A 12755-nucleotide genomic window follows, 5' to 3' on the forward strand; every position below is an offset into this window, starting at 1 on the left:
TTCCTTTAGTCTTTGATCGTCTTGGCTGATCAGCCATGGTACTTCCAAGATCCCCACCCACCTATTGCATTCTCAGAAGTTTTGAATTTTCTCACCTCCTCTCTTTATGTGGATCTAGAAATGGAAAGAATTGTGAGCTTAAGAAGCTTTACAGCTTTTACAAAGACTACAAATTCAGGTCTCACCTGTTAAATTCTTGGAAAGATTATTTCTGATACTCCCCCTTCCTCAAATCTAAATTTGCTCCCCTCGTTATATTCTCTTTTAGCAATCCTTACTTTCCCTCATAACTGTTAGCATGGTTTGCAGTCACATATTCATGTGGGTTTTGTCTGTTTCCCACACTGGACTGTGAGTTCCCTGAGGCCAGGCACAGTGACAGTAAATCTCACCCTTATGTCTCCAGTACACGGCACATATTTGTTAAAAAAATAAATGATGAATCTGAAACTCTGTTCATGTCATGACATCATCTGATTTTTAGGATATTATTTGTGTATGTGCAGTTATTTAAAATCATTTTTCAGTTGTTTCAGTAGGCGTAAGTGATGGCACTTCTGAAATGTATACAGAAGTATGTATGGCTGTCATCTTTCTCCCTCTCCTACCCCACTAGTTTCTCAGTCTCGTTGTCCTAACCAGAGATAATGCTATTAAAGTTTGGCACTTTTCTTTCTGGACATTTGCTTGTGTATTTTCATTTATAAATAACTATGCTTATTGTTCTTGTTATACACGTAAATATTATATTTGCACATACTTCTGTGTAGCAGTGGAGTTTTAATGCTCAATTAAAATGGCAGTTAAATATTATTTTGCGTTTTTCATTGGTTTGATAATCAGATCTTTTCAGTGTTTATTTTACTTTCAGATACTCATAAGTAAGGCATATAACCTCTAAACCTCAGTTTCCACATCTGCTAAAAGGATTGATTTGAATTAAATGAAACTGAAGACCTTAGCTCTAAATATGATAATAAATTCAATGTTATTGTATAATTCACAAAAATAGATAGATATCTATTTTTGTGAATAGATATCACAAAATATATGCTATTCTGTATAATTTTTGTGAATAGATATCACAAAAAATATGCTATTCTGTATAATATGAAAAAGTAGGAAGATAAAAATCAAATATGACTTTGGATAGCAAAAGGAAATTGTTTGGGGTAAGTTGTTAAAATGTTCAATTGTTTTCCTCCCCAAGTGGCTGGAGAATGTCAGCTGCTGAAACTGGTAGTGAGATCTGTCTGTCTTGTGGGCTTTGACGCTAGAAAGTTTGCACTTTATTGATCCCGCAAAGCTAGGTGGTGACATCCTCAAGGGAGTTTCCCCTGACTCCCTGGATTTTCACGTCACAACTCTACGTTGCTTAACACAGTGATGCCCCTGGGAAAGTTGTATAGAAACCAGAGCTTACATAGGTAAATGTTTGTTAGTGATTTATTTAAAAACAACAGTTTATGGAAAATAATTTCCCAGGCTTTTTAACCCCTTTCTCCTCTCCCCAAAGAGAAACAAACAAAAAGAATAGAAAAAGCAAATTTTGCTCAGTCGTGGTATGTTTGTAAGCTCTCTTGTCGTGAAATGTTACTGAATCTTTAAATTTCTTTTAGCTTCTTTTGTCAAGTAGCTCACTTATTTTATAGTTTAAAGAATTGTATTTCTAATGCTTTTTAAAATATATCACCGCTTTTATTTTTTTTAAACTTTTAATTATGGAAAACTTCAAACGTACACAAGAGTAGAGAGACTAATATAATGAGCCCTCATGTCCCTGTCATTCTGCTTCAGCAGTTATCAATATTCTGCCCACCTGGTTTTATAACATTTTCAACCATATTAAAAAATACTCTTTTTAGGAAAGAGGCTTAATATTTAACAGGAAAAGAAAAACAAACTATGCCCAGGCTTTATCTGATTATGGCTATTTATATAGAGTTGATAATTATATAAAGTATTTTTTAGCTCATATAACACTCATTCTCTGGAGCAGGAATACTAGATTTTGTGTCTTTTGTATTGAGATAAGTTATAGAGCTGAACCATAGCAGACTCATTTGTTCCACCATTAGGTTGCAGGTATGACTTAACTGTGCTTATCATCTTGTCTTAAATATATAAAATTTTAACTCACTTATTTGTTTCAACAAAGCAACCATAAGCAGATGTTTTAGGAGATGAGTTGGTTTGATGATTATGGTTTTTTTTCTCTCCTCTAGAGTTGGCTGTAGTTGAGAAAGGTGGCCTTCTTGGAGGGTGAGATGAACAAGGCTTTTTCCGCTTTCTGGGGGTAGATGCTGACACGCACACAGTTAGTTACTTACAGTTTAAGGCACAGTGGGGTTAGGGCCGTAATCATGGTATAAAAACTGCCATGGCAGGGTTGAGGAGGAAGTGGTGTTTGTTGGAGGTGCTGGGGGAGGCTTGTTGGAGGAGAAAGCGTTGGTGCTGTGCTTGGAGCATGGTGTTGACAGGCAGAGATGGATAAGGAAGGCTTGTGGAATGGCCTGAGCAAAAAAGTGGTATTTGGGGATTGAGCTTTGTCCGTTGTTGGCTAGAGTGTAGATTTGGGAAAAGTGTGTAGTAGGAGATAAGACTGGAAAGATGGAGGCAATGACAGTGTAAAATATAAGAGTATAAAGAAGCAGACTTGTGTTGAGCACTTACTGTGCGATGTTAAATGCTTTATGTGTGTTATGTCATTGGTTACCATCCGTTACCACGGTTTTACAGGACTATCCTCACTTTGTGGATGAGAACACTTAGTCACCTACAAGTTTAGAACCTTGCGTGAGGCCACCCAGTAAGTTTTGGAGCCAGGAGTTAAACTAGGGCAGGCTAACTCCGAGCCTGGTGACCTTAGTGCCTTGAATACCAGGTTAAGCAACTCTAAGCACTTTTTTGGGTCTTACTGTGGATGGTGATCTAGCAGTATATTAACTCATTTTTAAAAACAGATCTTTAATAGTTTATTATCATGAGCTTTTAAGCTGTTTTGGAGTTTTAAAAATTTGGATGTACTTAGAGGTTGTTCTCATAGTTGTGGACCTTAGAAAAATGGACTGAGACTGGCTAATTAGATTGAGAAGAGAGATTGAGTGTCTTGCTGTTCAGTTGGAGAAGTAGCTGAGGAGTAAGTCTTTGTGTGTATGAAGAGTGTTTTGTAGGCTGTGTATAGCTATTTTCTGTTTCTTCAGAGTGCAGACAAAACATCGTGAACTTAAGTTAGTATAGAGGAATTGAGTAGAATTCGTGACTAAGGATTGAAAATTATTGGTGTGGTTATCATGAGACTTATTCTTTGAGATGGGTAGATTTTCATTACGTTTAGGGTTTTAGTCTGCTTAAGGAGGAAGGGATGCTTAAGATAGTGTTTTAAAAGGTTTTTCCAGACCCTTATTCCTAAGATTTATTTTAATACTAATTCTAGTTTTCTCACCTATTGTGTGTCTCCTGGTCTTATATGGAAATTAGAGAGCAGTAATACTAGGTTTAAGGTTTGTAATTTTGATTGAAAGGACAAATCAAAACAAGAAAACAAAACTCCACCCAGACAACTAGAGAAGTAGCATGCCCATGTATGTAATTGATTTGCAAGGCTGTGAACGAGCTCCCAGAAGTTGAACATCCCATCTAGTGAGGCCAGTGGAATTTGAAGTATAGGTTGGAAAGTGTTGACATTAACAAATAAGTCATGTATTAGGATTATGACAGTGTGACTACTGTTACTCCATGCCAGTCATTTTTACGGAAATTCCATTGATCAAGAAAATCCTAGGTTAAGATTTTAAGGTTTAAGATTCTAGGTTTAAGATTTTGTTTCATTACAAAACGCACATTCATTTTAGAAAATTTAGAAAATACAGACGATAAGAATAACAATTTCCTGCAGTTCTTCTCCCTGGAGATAACTACTATTTACATTTTGTGTATAACCTCGTCAGTTTTCTTTTCTGCACACAACTATTTTTCTCTCTTAAAATCGTATGGTGTCTGCATCTGCTATATAACCCACTTTTTCTACATAAAACAATATTTTCTATTTTCTTATTCCACTATACTAATGTATTGAACATCTGCTATGATGTACTAGAAATGGGAGACTCACCAAGCAGTAGATAATATCAGTGAAGTAAGAGTATAACATAAGTAATTAACAAAATATAATGGTAGATAATTAAATGCAAGTTCAGAAGAGAGAATGGAGTGGCTTTAAGCTGGATGAAGGAGAATTGTGGTGGCCTTGAAGGATGGATAGGATTTAGGTGTAAAGAAGAGGCAAATTTTAGGTGGGGGAAATGATTTGAACATTGGTGCAGAAGGAGGTTAAATGGCATTTTATAGAATACCATGCCAAGCTCTGAGTTCAGGGAGATAAGATTTGATCCAATGTTCGTAAGTTACAGAGGGGTTAAATCCAGGTTGAAAGTCCTGTGCTTCAGGAAGATATATGTGGCAGCTAACTGTAGGATAAATTGAGACAAGGGATAAGCTGCTTTTAAGTACAGTAGTTCCTAAACCTGGCTTTGCTCAAGAATCACCTAGAAGTTCTTGTTTAAAAAAAAAAAAAAAGAAAAGATTCTTGGGTCCTTCTCCATGCTTCCTGAATCAGGATCTTTGGGAGTGGAGTCTGCAGTCTAGTTTTGGGAACCTCTCTTCTCTCCCCTAGTATTTCTGACACACCCTCTGGCTAATTTAGTTCTAGGAGACATCTGTAATACTGAAAGTGGAATTAAGGACCTGGACCAAGGTGATTGCAGTGGACATGGAGAAGAATGGATGGGCATGAGGCGTTTTGAAAATTGATAGGATTTAGTGAGACTATTTAGAGTAGATAAGTTAGCAGTTTGTAGTATAGTCACTGGAAGAATGGTGGTGCCCTGGGGTAGAGATGGCAAGGTGAGTTGTGTGACGAAGGGGTGAGGATGCGTTTTAGGCGTAGTGAGTTGAGGTAGTAATATGGCGCTGTAGGCGACATCCAGCAGCTTGCTTGTTGGACTAGGTATTGAGTGAGAGGTTAGGGTAGAGAAGAAAGTCCAGAGTTATTAGTTCAGAGTAAAACTTTGAAGTACTTCTTTTGGAGGGAAAGATGTATAGAGAAATGAGTCAGGGGATGGACCTGGAGGTAACACCGGAGGTTTGGGCTAAAAGTGAAAGAGACATGGACTGTTTGGAGGATAACTGGTACGCTGAAATACAAGACCACACATTTTAAGAATTTTTGGAGAGGTAGCATTTCTTTGTAAGTTCCACAGAAATGTAGCAGGGAAAATAAGTAAAACTGTACTCATTTTATTACTCTTAGTAATAGGCTTGTGGGAGAAAAATGTAAGCCTGTTAATAGCTGTGTGTGTTTTTGATTATTTCTGGGCCTTGTTATTTTTCTCTATTTTTGAAATGCAAGGATAATTAAAAGCAGTGGTTTATAAAATTATATATAATTATGTATAAACGTACATATAGCCAACTAATTATATGTGTACATGCAATTATGTAAATTAATTGTATATAATGTATATTTTATAAATATGTGTGTGTCTATATATTATACTTTAGACCATCCTATTTAGGAAAGTCATTGCTATCAGGAGAGAGCAGAGTGGTTTTCCAGTACATTTCTTGGAAACTAGTTATGAGAAGGGCTTGCAGGCTATTGATTGAACATGTTCTTCGTGTCTTCTATCTGATAGATACTGCTTTGTTGATGGAATACATACATGAGTGAGATCATCCCACTCGGTGAGGTTAGGACGAAAATGTAATGAGAGAGAACAGTAAGCACTGGATCTCAACCTAGTTTGATTCTCCGAGCACTGGGCCACTCCTTTTTAATTCCTCTCATGAGCTAGGATCAATTTGAGCAATAGGAAGTTTGAGTACGTTATGTGATCTGTAAGCAAGCATATCAACAGAAGACATTGAAAAAATCGTGGGGTTTTGTTCATGTCACTTTGCTCTTAATTCCTATTAACAGGTAGGTTAAAAGCAGGCTCCAGGGTTCAAAATTTATGGTAGTGAAAAATTGGAAACAACCGAGATATTCCCCCAATAGATATTTGCTTAAAGTAAACTTATATCTGTGCAGTGGAGTGCTATACAACTATTAAAAATGGTGCAAATGTACATTCTTGATGTAAAGATGTAAAATTAAAAAAACAAAAGCAGAGATTCCTTATCTTAGAGTGGTAGAATTTTGTGTGACTTTTAGTTAGTTATTTCTAGTTACTTGTTTTTTTTTTTTTTTTTTTGTGAGGAAGACCCGCCCTGAGCTAACATCTATTGCCAATCCTCCCCCTTCCCACCCCCCCACCAAAGCCCCAGTAGATAGTTGTACATCATAGCTGCACATCCTTCTAGTTGCTGTATGTGGCACACGGCCTCAGCATGGCCGGAGAAGCGTTGCATCGGTGCGCGCCCGGGATCCGAACCCGGGCCGCCAGTAGTGGAGCGCGTGCACTTAACCGCTAAGCCACGGGGCCGGCCTTATTTCTAGTTACTACTCATTCCCTTTTTTTAAAGTAATGAGCATGTAATATTTTACAATCAGAAAACAGTCTGTTTTATTTCAGATAAATGGAGAAAAACTTGAGGTTTTTATGTTTTAAATGGAAGAAGACTATCGTTCACTTTGAGCTTCTGAACAACATAATTGCACACAATTGGGTTGGAATGGTGACAGGATTTGTTTTTAAGGCGTATATTTCTGATCAGAATGGGCTATACTGGGTAGACTTGAGCAGGGCGTGCAAATAGAACAAGGAGGGCCTTGACTAAGATAGGAATGGTAGAAATGGAGCCATGAGGCCAGTTTGAAAGAGGTTGAAATCCAGCACAAGAATTTGTGGGTTGGATGTGGGATAAGCAATAGGAAAGAGGTCCTAGATGATTAGAGTTTTAGTTTGGGAGATTGGGTGGTGGTGACACCCATTAACCAAGACTGAGAATACCGGAAGGAGAAGTGGGGTTTTTTCCTGCCCTGCCTGGTCTTTCCTCCCTTTTTGTGAGCAGAGAGAAGGGTGGGAGATGGTAAATTCAGTTTAACATGAGGCCTGAGAGAGCAGCTTTGGAGTCACTGTGGCTCGGTTTGAATCTTAACCGCTCTCTACCATTAGTCATGTGTGACTTGGGGCGACTTGACTTCACTTTTCTGGGCCTCAGTTTTCTCACCTGTAAAGTGGGCATAATAGTGCTACTTACCTTACATAATTATTTATGGGAATTGAGTGAATTAAAGGAAAATATTTATATGTCCATTATCGATAAAACATCTCATATGCACTGATAACTGGGAAACAATAATAACTAGGACATTCAAGCTCGGTTCACTGGGCTCCTGGAAATGTGGGCCTGAAACTCTACAAGGAGAGGTGGACTAAGAGGCAAGCCAGCTTTTAAAAGTCTGCGTAATTCCACATATAACTAAAATAGTACTTAAGTTGGCTTTCAACCAACTGTCTTAGAAATGAGCCTTCTGGAACTTAGGTCTGCTTATGATAGGAATATTTCCTAGTATCTACTTTATATAGTAGTCACTCGAGTAGTGGGAGTGAGATTCTTGAAAAGTTCTGTGGTCTGAGAATTCATGTTTGAGGAACTTAGAATACAAGAGAATACATGTAAATATGTTGATAGACTTGAAGGTTAATATAAACCTGGACAAATCGTTATGCTCTCACACTCCAGAAAGACAAAGGATAGCAAGCAAAATAGAGTATCTGTGGTCGTTTCTGTACTTTGAATTAGTGACAGGTACCTGCACTTCGCAATTACTGATCATAGCTTACCCCTAGAAACTTTTCAGTCTCTGCCCTCCAGTTTTTAAAAAGATACTTGTCATTGTATTATGCATTGTTACAGATATATGCATATGAGATATTTCCTTCCTGGTTTCCTGTATTTATTGCTGTATCCAAGTACTCAATGCCTAATTTTGTCTCATTTGAGTCCAGATGTAGTCCCAGAGAGTCCAAGTAACTTGGTGCTTGAGGTAGCAAAAATTTGGGGCAATATTTATTTAATCCACCTAGCTCTTAGTTCTTGAACCTTCTGTCCAGTCCTTACTCAGGGTTGTATTAGTTCTTTTCACATAATTTCATGAGAAATCGCGTCCTGTCCCCTTTAACATGCATCTCAGCTACTCCCACTTCCCACGTGCCATTGGAGTTGTACATATAATCCAAGATCCGGGTTTATAATCCTTTGTATTTTTTTATCTTGCCCACGACTTGAGTGCAAAAATGACTTACTTGCTATTGGTTTTTACTCTCTCTCCAGTTTGTCTCCTTGAAAAATTTTTTTGGTAAAGGGAATATAAATCAATCTGTTATATGCTGTAATCAAAATTTCTCTGCTAGACTAACTTTTGGGAAGAGTTACTTTTCCATTCTCCTAAACTGAGATGCGTTTTACAAATTAATTTACTACTTATGTGCTTTGTTTCTTGTTTGGGATGGTTGAGGCAGGTGAGTAAGTTCGGAGTCTGAAATCAGACTTAAGACACACCTAGGTTCTTGCACCTTTGTAATTTTCTCATGATCATTTCAGTGATCCTCAGTGAGAGGCATTTTGGTGTGGTGGAAAATATGAACTTTGGTGTGGGACCAGAGTTCACAAGCTGTGACTTTAGGCCTGGCCGGTTAATCTGCCTGATCCTTGCTTTCCCCATTGATGTTGAAATGGAAGTAACCCTGCCTACTTGGAGGGCTGTTAGGAGGTTAAATGTGTCAGGGTCTGTAGTGTCTCAGGTGAGTGGGTGAGGCATAGTTAAGTGTTCTTTTCCCTGCATACTCATAATTTTGATTTGGTATCACATTCTGTAGTCTTGTGCTTTTTGCCTTTTAAATTTTTTTTCTTTTTTAAGGCTGTGACTCTTTCCTAGGGGTTTAGGGGAGAGTCATAAATCTTCCTGGTTTTTAGGATTTGACTTGAAATTCCCAGTTAGTGGAAATGCTTTTTCTCTGTATGCCATTTGATCATCTATGGGGAATTAGAGTTACAGAATTTTTTTCTTGTGTGTTAGGTATTGAAACCATGACATTTCCCTATTTTCTGTTCTCTTTGACTCCTTTGGCTATTATAATTCTAGAAAATCTATTTCTAAAATTATTGTATGGGAAAAGAAGATTTTTTTTCTGTCACTTAATCTGTTAGTGTAAATGAGCAGAAGTTTATACGAAAAGCTAGTCACAGTGTATAATTTTTAGATAATCACATTGTTATTTTAATCCATGGAATCAGATTTATCAACCAAGTTTTCCTTGATTTCATTTTTGTACTTTATCCTTTTTTTTTTTTGGTAACTTAATTGGTGTCTTCTGAACTATCTAAATTGTCCTTTTATTTTATTATTATTATTTTTTTTGTGAGGAAGATCAGCCCTGAGCTAACATCCGATGCCAATTCTCCTCTTTTTTGCTGAGGAAGATTGGCACTGGGCTAACATCCGTGCCTATCGTCCTCTACTTTATATGAGATGCCCCATAGCTTGATAAGCGGTGCGTCACTGTGTGCTCAGGATCCGAACCTGTGAACCCCGGGCCACCGCAGTGGAGTGCGCACACTTAACTGCTGCGCCACCGGGCCGACCTCTAAATGGTCCTTTTAAATCCCGTTGTGCATTACATTTTATTTTTTCATGTGGGTTAAAAATTTTTAATTATGAAATTTACATGTAAGAATATATATAACATGTAAAATTAAAAAACAAGAAAAAAAACCGTGTACTTCTGTCCAGCTGAAGAAATAAAACAGTGCCTACCAGTACTTCTCAACCTTGTATTATACTGACGTTTTTCACCTGCTGCTTGTAATACTTTCCTACTATTTTAGTTTGAAACCAGATATAATTTTTAGTTTTGTGTTATTACAAAACATTGTGACATTAGAGAAAAATACCATATCTGCCGTTTAGTTCATTAACTCCTGAGTTAATCTGGATTTACCATACCATGCTAGTGCATTCATTTCCATCACAGTTTTGCCACTCTTGGTCTTTGCGGATTAGTATTAATTTTATAAATCTCAGTACGTCAGTGCTTTTAATTAGATGTCTTGAGTGTCTTGATATTCTCTCCTTCCTCCTTTCCCTCCCTCTCTAGAGAGATAGACAGACACACACTAAGAGACTTAGTCTGATACCTACCTGCCTGAGCATAGCAGGCACTTAATTCAGACAGCCTGTTGAAATTCTGCTGTCCATGAAGATGTGCTATACGCTAATTTTATGCAGTGATTTTCAGACAGCTAAAAAGTGGTTTGTACGTTTAGCTTTAAAAACCACTTAAGCTCACATTGTTCATAGACCATTATATTGCCTTTGGCAAAATGTGAGCTAAGACATACTGTAAAAGATTTTGAGGATTATGGGAGGTTCTTGTGGTAAGGGTAGTAGATACTTTTCATTAGCATCTAATTTTGCTCTATAATTTGTGAATGACTCCATTTGTAGGGGGAAAGATCAAAAATTCACTGTAGGTTTTACTCAGAAAAATTTAAAATATGACCATCTGGGTTTTTAAGCTTCTTTAGAGAGAAAATTGTATCCGTAGTTTGCAAAGTATATTTGGTGGTTGCTGTTATCTACTTATTGTAGTAAAGCACTCAGCTGAAATAAACTTTTTGTTTTTTTTAGTAAAGTGACCAACCTGAAGGATGTATGAAATAATCACTAGAATCTTTATTTAAAGCAATAAGGTCACGACTTAAGGAGTTCATCATTACTTAGTATGTGATGGTTTGGTTGCTGCATATGCCAGCAGCAAATTTTGTAACTTGTAGAGGCACTTTACCCTTTGCTGAAGGCTACTTTTCACTGAGTAATGATTAGTAGATGACTTTTCTACAAGATGTCAGTTTTTGGGTCAGACAGTTTTGATGATCCATAGTCAGATGCCTTATCCATTGTGCCACTGGCCCACCCATATTTCTTACCTTTAGATATTTAAAATGGTAATGAAATAATCTGCTAATTTCTAACTTTTTAATAAAATAGAAAGAATACTAGTGTCTTATTTGATTCTGCTTTCTTCTTATAAAGTGGTTTTGTATCAGTAATATCATCTTTTCCTGTTGAAATCGTTGAAGGTGGCAGGGTGTAGGTAGCACTGTAACATTTTATAATTTTTATTTATTTATTTTTCCCCCAAAGCCCCAGTAGATAGTTGTATGTCATAGTTGCACAGCCTTCTAGTTGCTATATGTGGGACGCGGCCTCAGCATGGCCGGAGAAGCGGTGTGTTGGTGCGCGCCCGGGATCCAAACCCGGGCCGCCAGCACCGGAGCGCACGCCCTTAACCGCTAAGCCACGGGGCCGGCCCAGCACTGTAACATTTTATAGGTGAAGAATATGATGTTGAGAACCTAAAGGATTTGATAATACCTAGTTCATAACTAGAGGTTTAATTCACATTCTCTTTCCCCATGGTCCATGCTAGAATTGTAAAGACAATTACAAGGGAAAAATTGTTAGAAAACTGTCTTTGAAGTAAAAATCTTTAATCTTGTTGATTCAAATATTATTTTTGCAAATAAAACTATTTTGTTACAGTACTTTAATTCTCGTCCATTCATCTATCCATATACCCCCAAATCGCGTACCAATTGGTCCCATATCTAGGGTTTTACTTGATACCATAGCAGCATCTAAACTGGAAAGGCATGGAATCTGGAATATAGGTAATGATTTTAGACACAGATGATTGGTAATTTACAAATAATTCATACATTTAAACCCCTGTCCCTGAGCTCCTCTTTCAGTTGCCGTTATTTAGAATACAGACTTCGAGCTTTTAAAGAACCCAGGAGTGCTAAAGTAGAAGGAGAAATAAGTGAAAAGCAGAAATATTTTTGGGCAGTAAATATAGACTCAAGTCTGTATTATGACCCACTTGCCTAAAAGTGTTTTTCTTCAAACAACCTAAGTATTTTCTTACTTTATTTTGTAATATTATTAGAATTCTACCAATGAGGGGTTTATTTGGGCTAACTAGCATCTTTGTTGAAAATTGCAAATATTAAAAGTGAATTATTTCAGCTCACTTGATTTCTTCCTGTCACACACCTAAATTGAACTACGCTGAGGCAGTAGGAGCTTTGGATGATAACTTAGGGACGCACTTATGGGAAAGGATTATTATTATTAAGCAGGATGATCAGGATGCCATAATGTAAAACTTGGGGAAGTACAGGCATCAGGAGTTGAGAGAGTGCTAATAAAGGAAAACAGTCTATTTCAGAATTTGTCCAGATAAAGAGAGGATCTAGAATTGGTTCACTGTATTTCTTCTGCAGGTTTCCCAGTATCCATGACCAGTAATATCTTTTGGGATCAGTAGATTTCTTTTGGCTGGCCTGGGCAACATAAGCGACATTGTTTCATTAGGAATACTTGTTGAATTCCACAGTATCAATTTAAAAAATAAATCTTTAGACTCAACTCATTTGTAAGTTAGATTTTAGCCTGTGCTTGTCTTTGTCTCTTCTGCTCTTATCATGTGGTCTCAGTTGATGACAACAGTGAGGTTGCTTTTGCTTTCCTGTCAATCATTATGGAATTTGCTAGTCAATCATGAAATACCAATGGAAGCAATAAGTAGGAAGTACAGTGAAAGAATTATAATAAAGTAAGAGAAGCCACTTGGAAAGCAAAAGAGGGCTTGCGGGCTTCAGGGGGCAGTTTTGGAACTTAATTTACAAATAACATTGGTAGATTGACATGTTATCTTTCCTATAGAGTAACTTTCGTTACCTCT

At 37.2% G+C, this 12755-nt stretch overlaps 1 protein-coding gene across 4 annotated transcripts in view; it reads left to right on the forward strand.

Annotated features, from left to right (window-relative positions):
* The window catches only part of DYRK1A (dual specificity tyrosine phosphorylation regulated kinase 1A), a 143828-nt gene that overhangs the window by 37388 nt on the left and 93685 nt on the right, over positions 1–12755 (forward strand). The gene's annotated exons all lie outside the window — the stretch shown is intronic.

Source organism: Diceros bicornis, chromosome 27 (genome assembly GCF_020826845.1).
Source record: "Diceros bicornis minor isolate mBicDic1 chromosome 27, mDicBic1.mat.cur, whole genome shotgun sequence".
Taxonomy (NCBI): domain Eukaryota; kingdom Metazoa; phylum Chordata; class Mammalia; order Perissodactyla; family Rhinocerotidae; genus Diceros; species Diceros bicornis.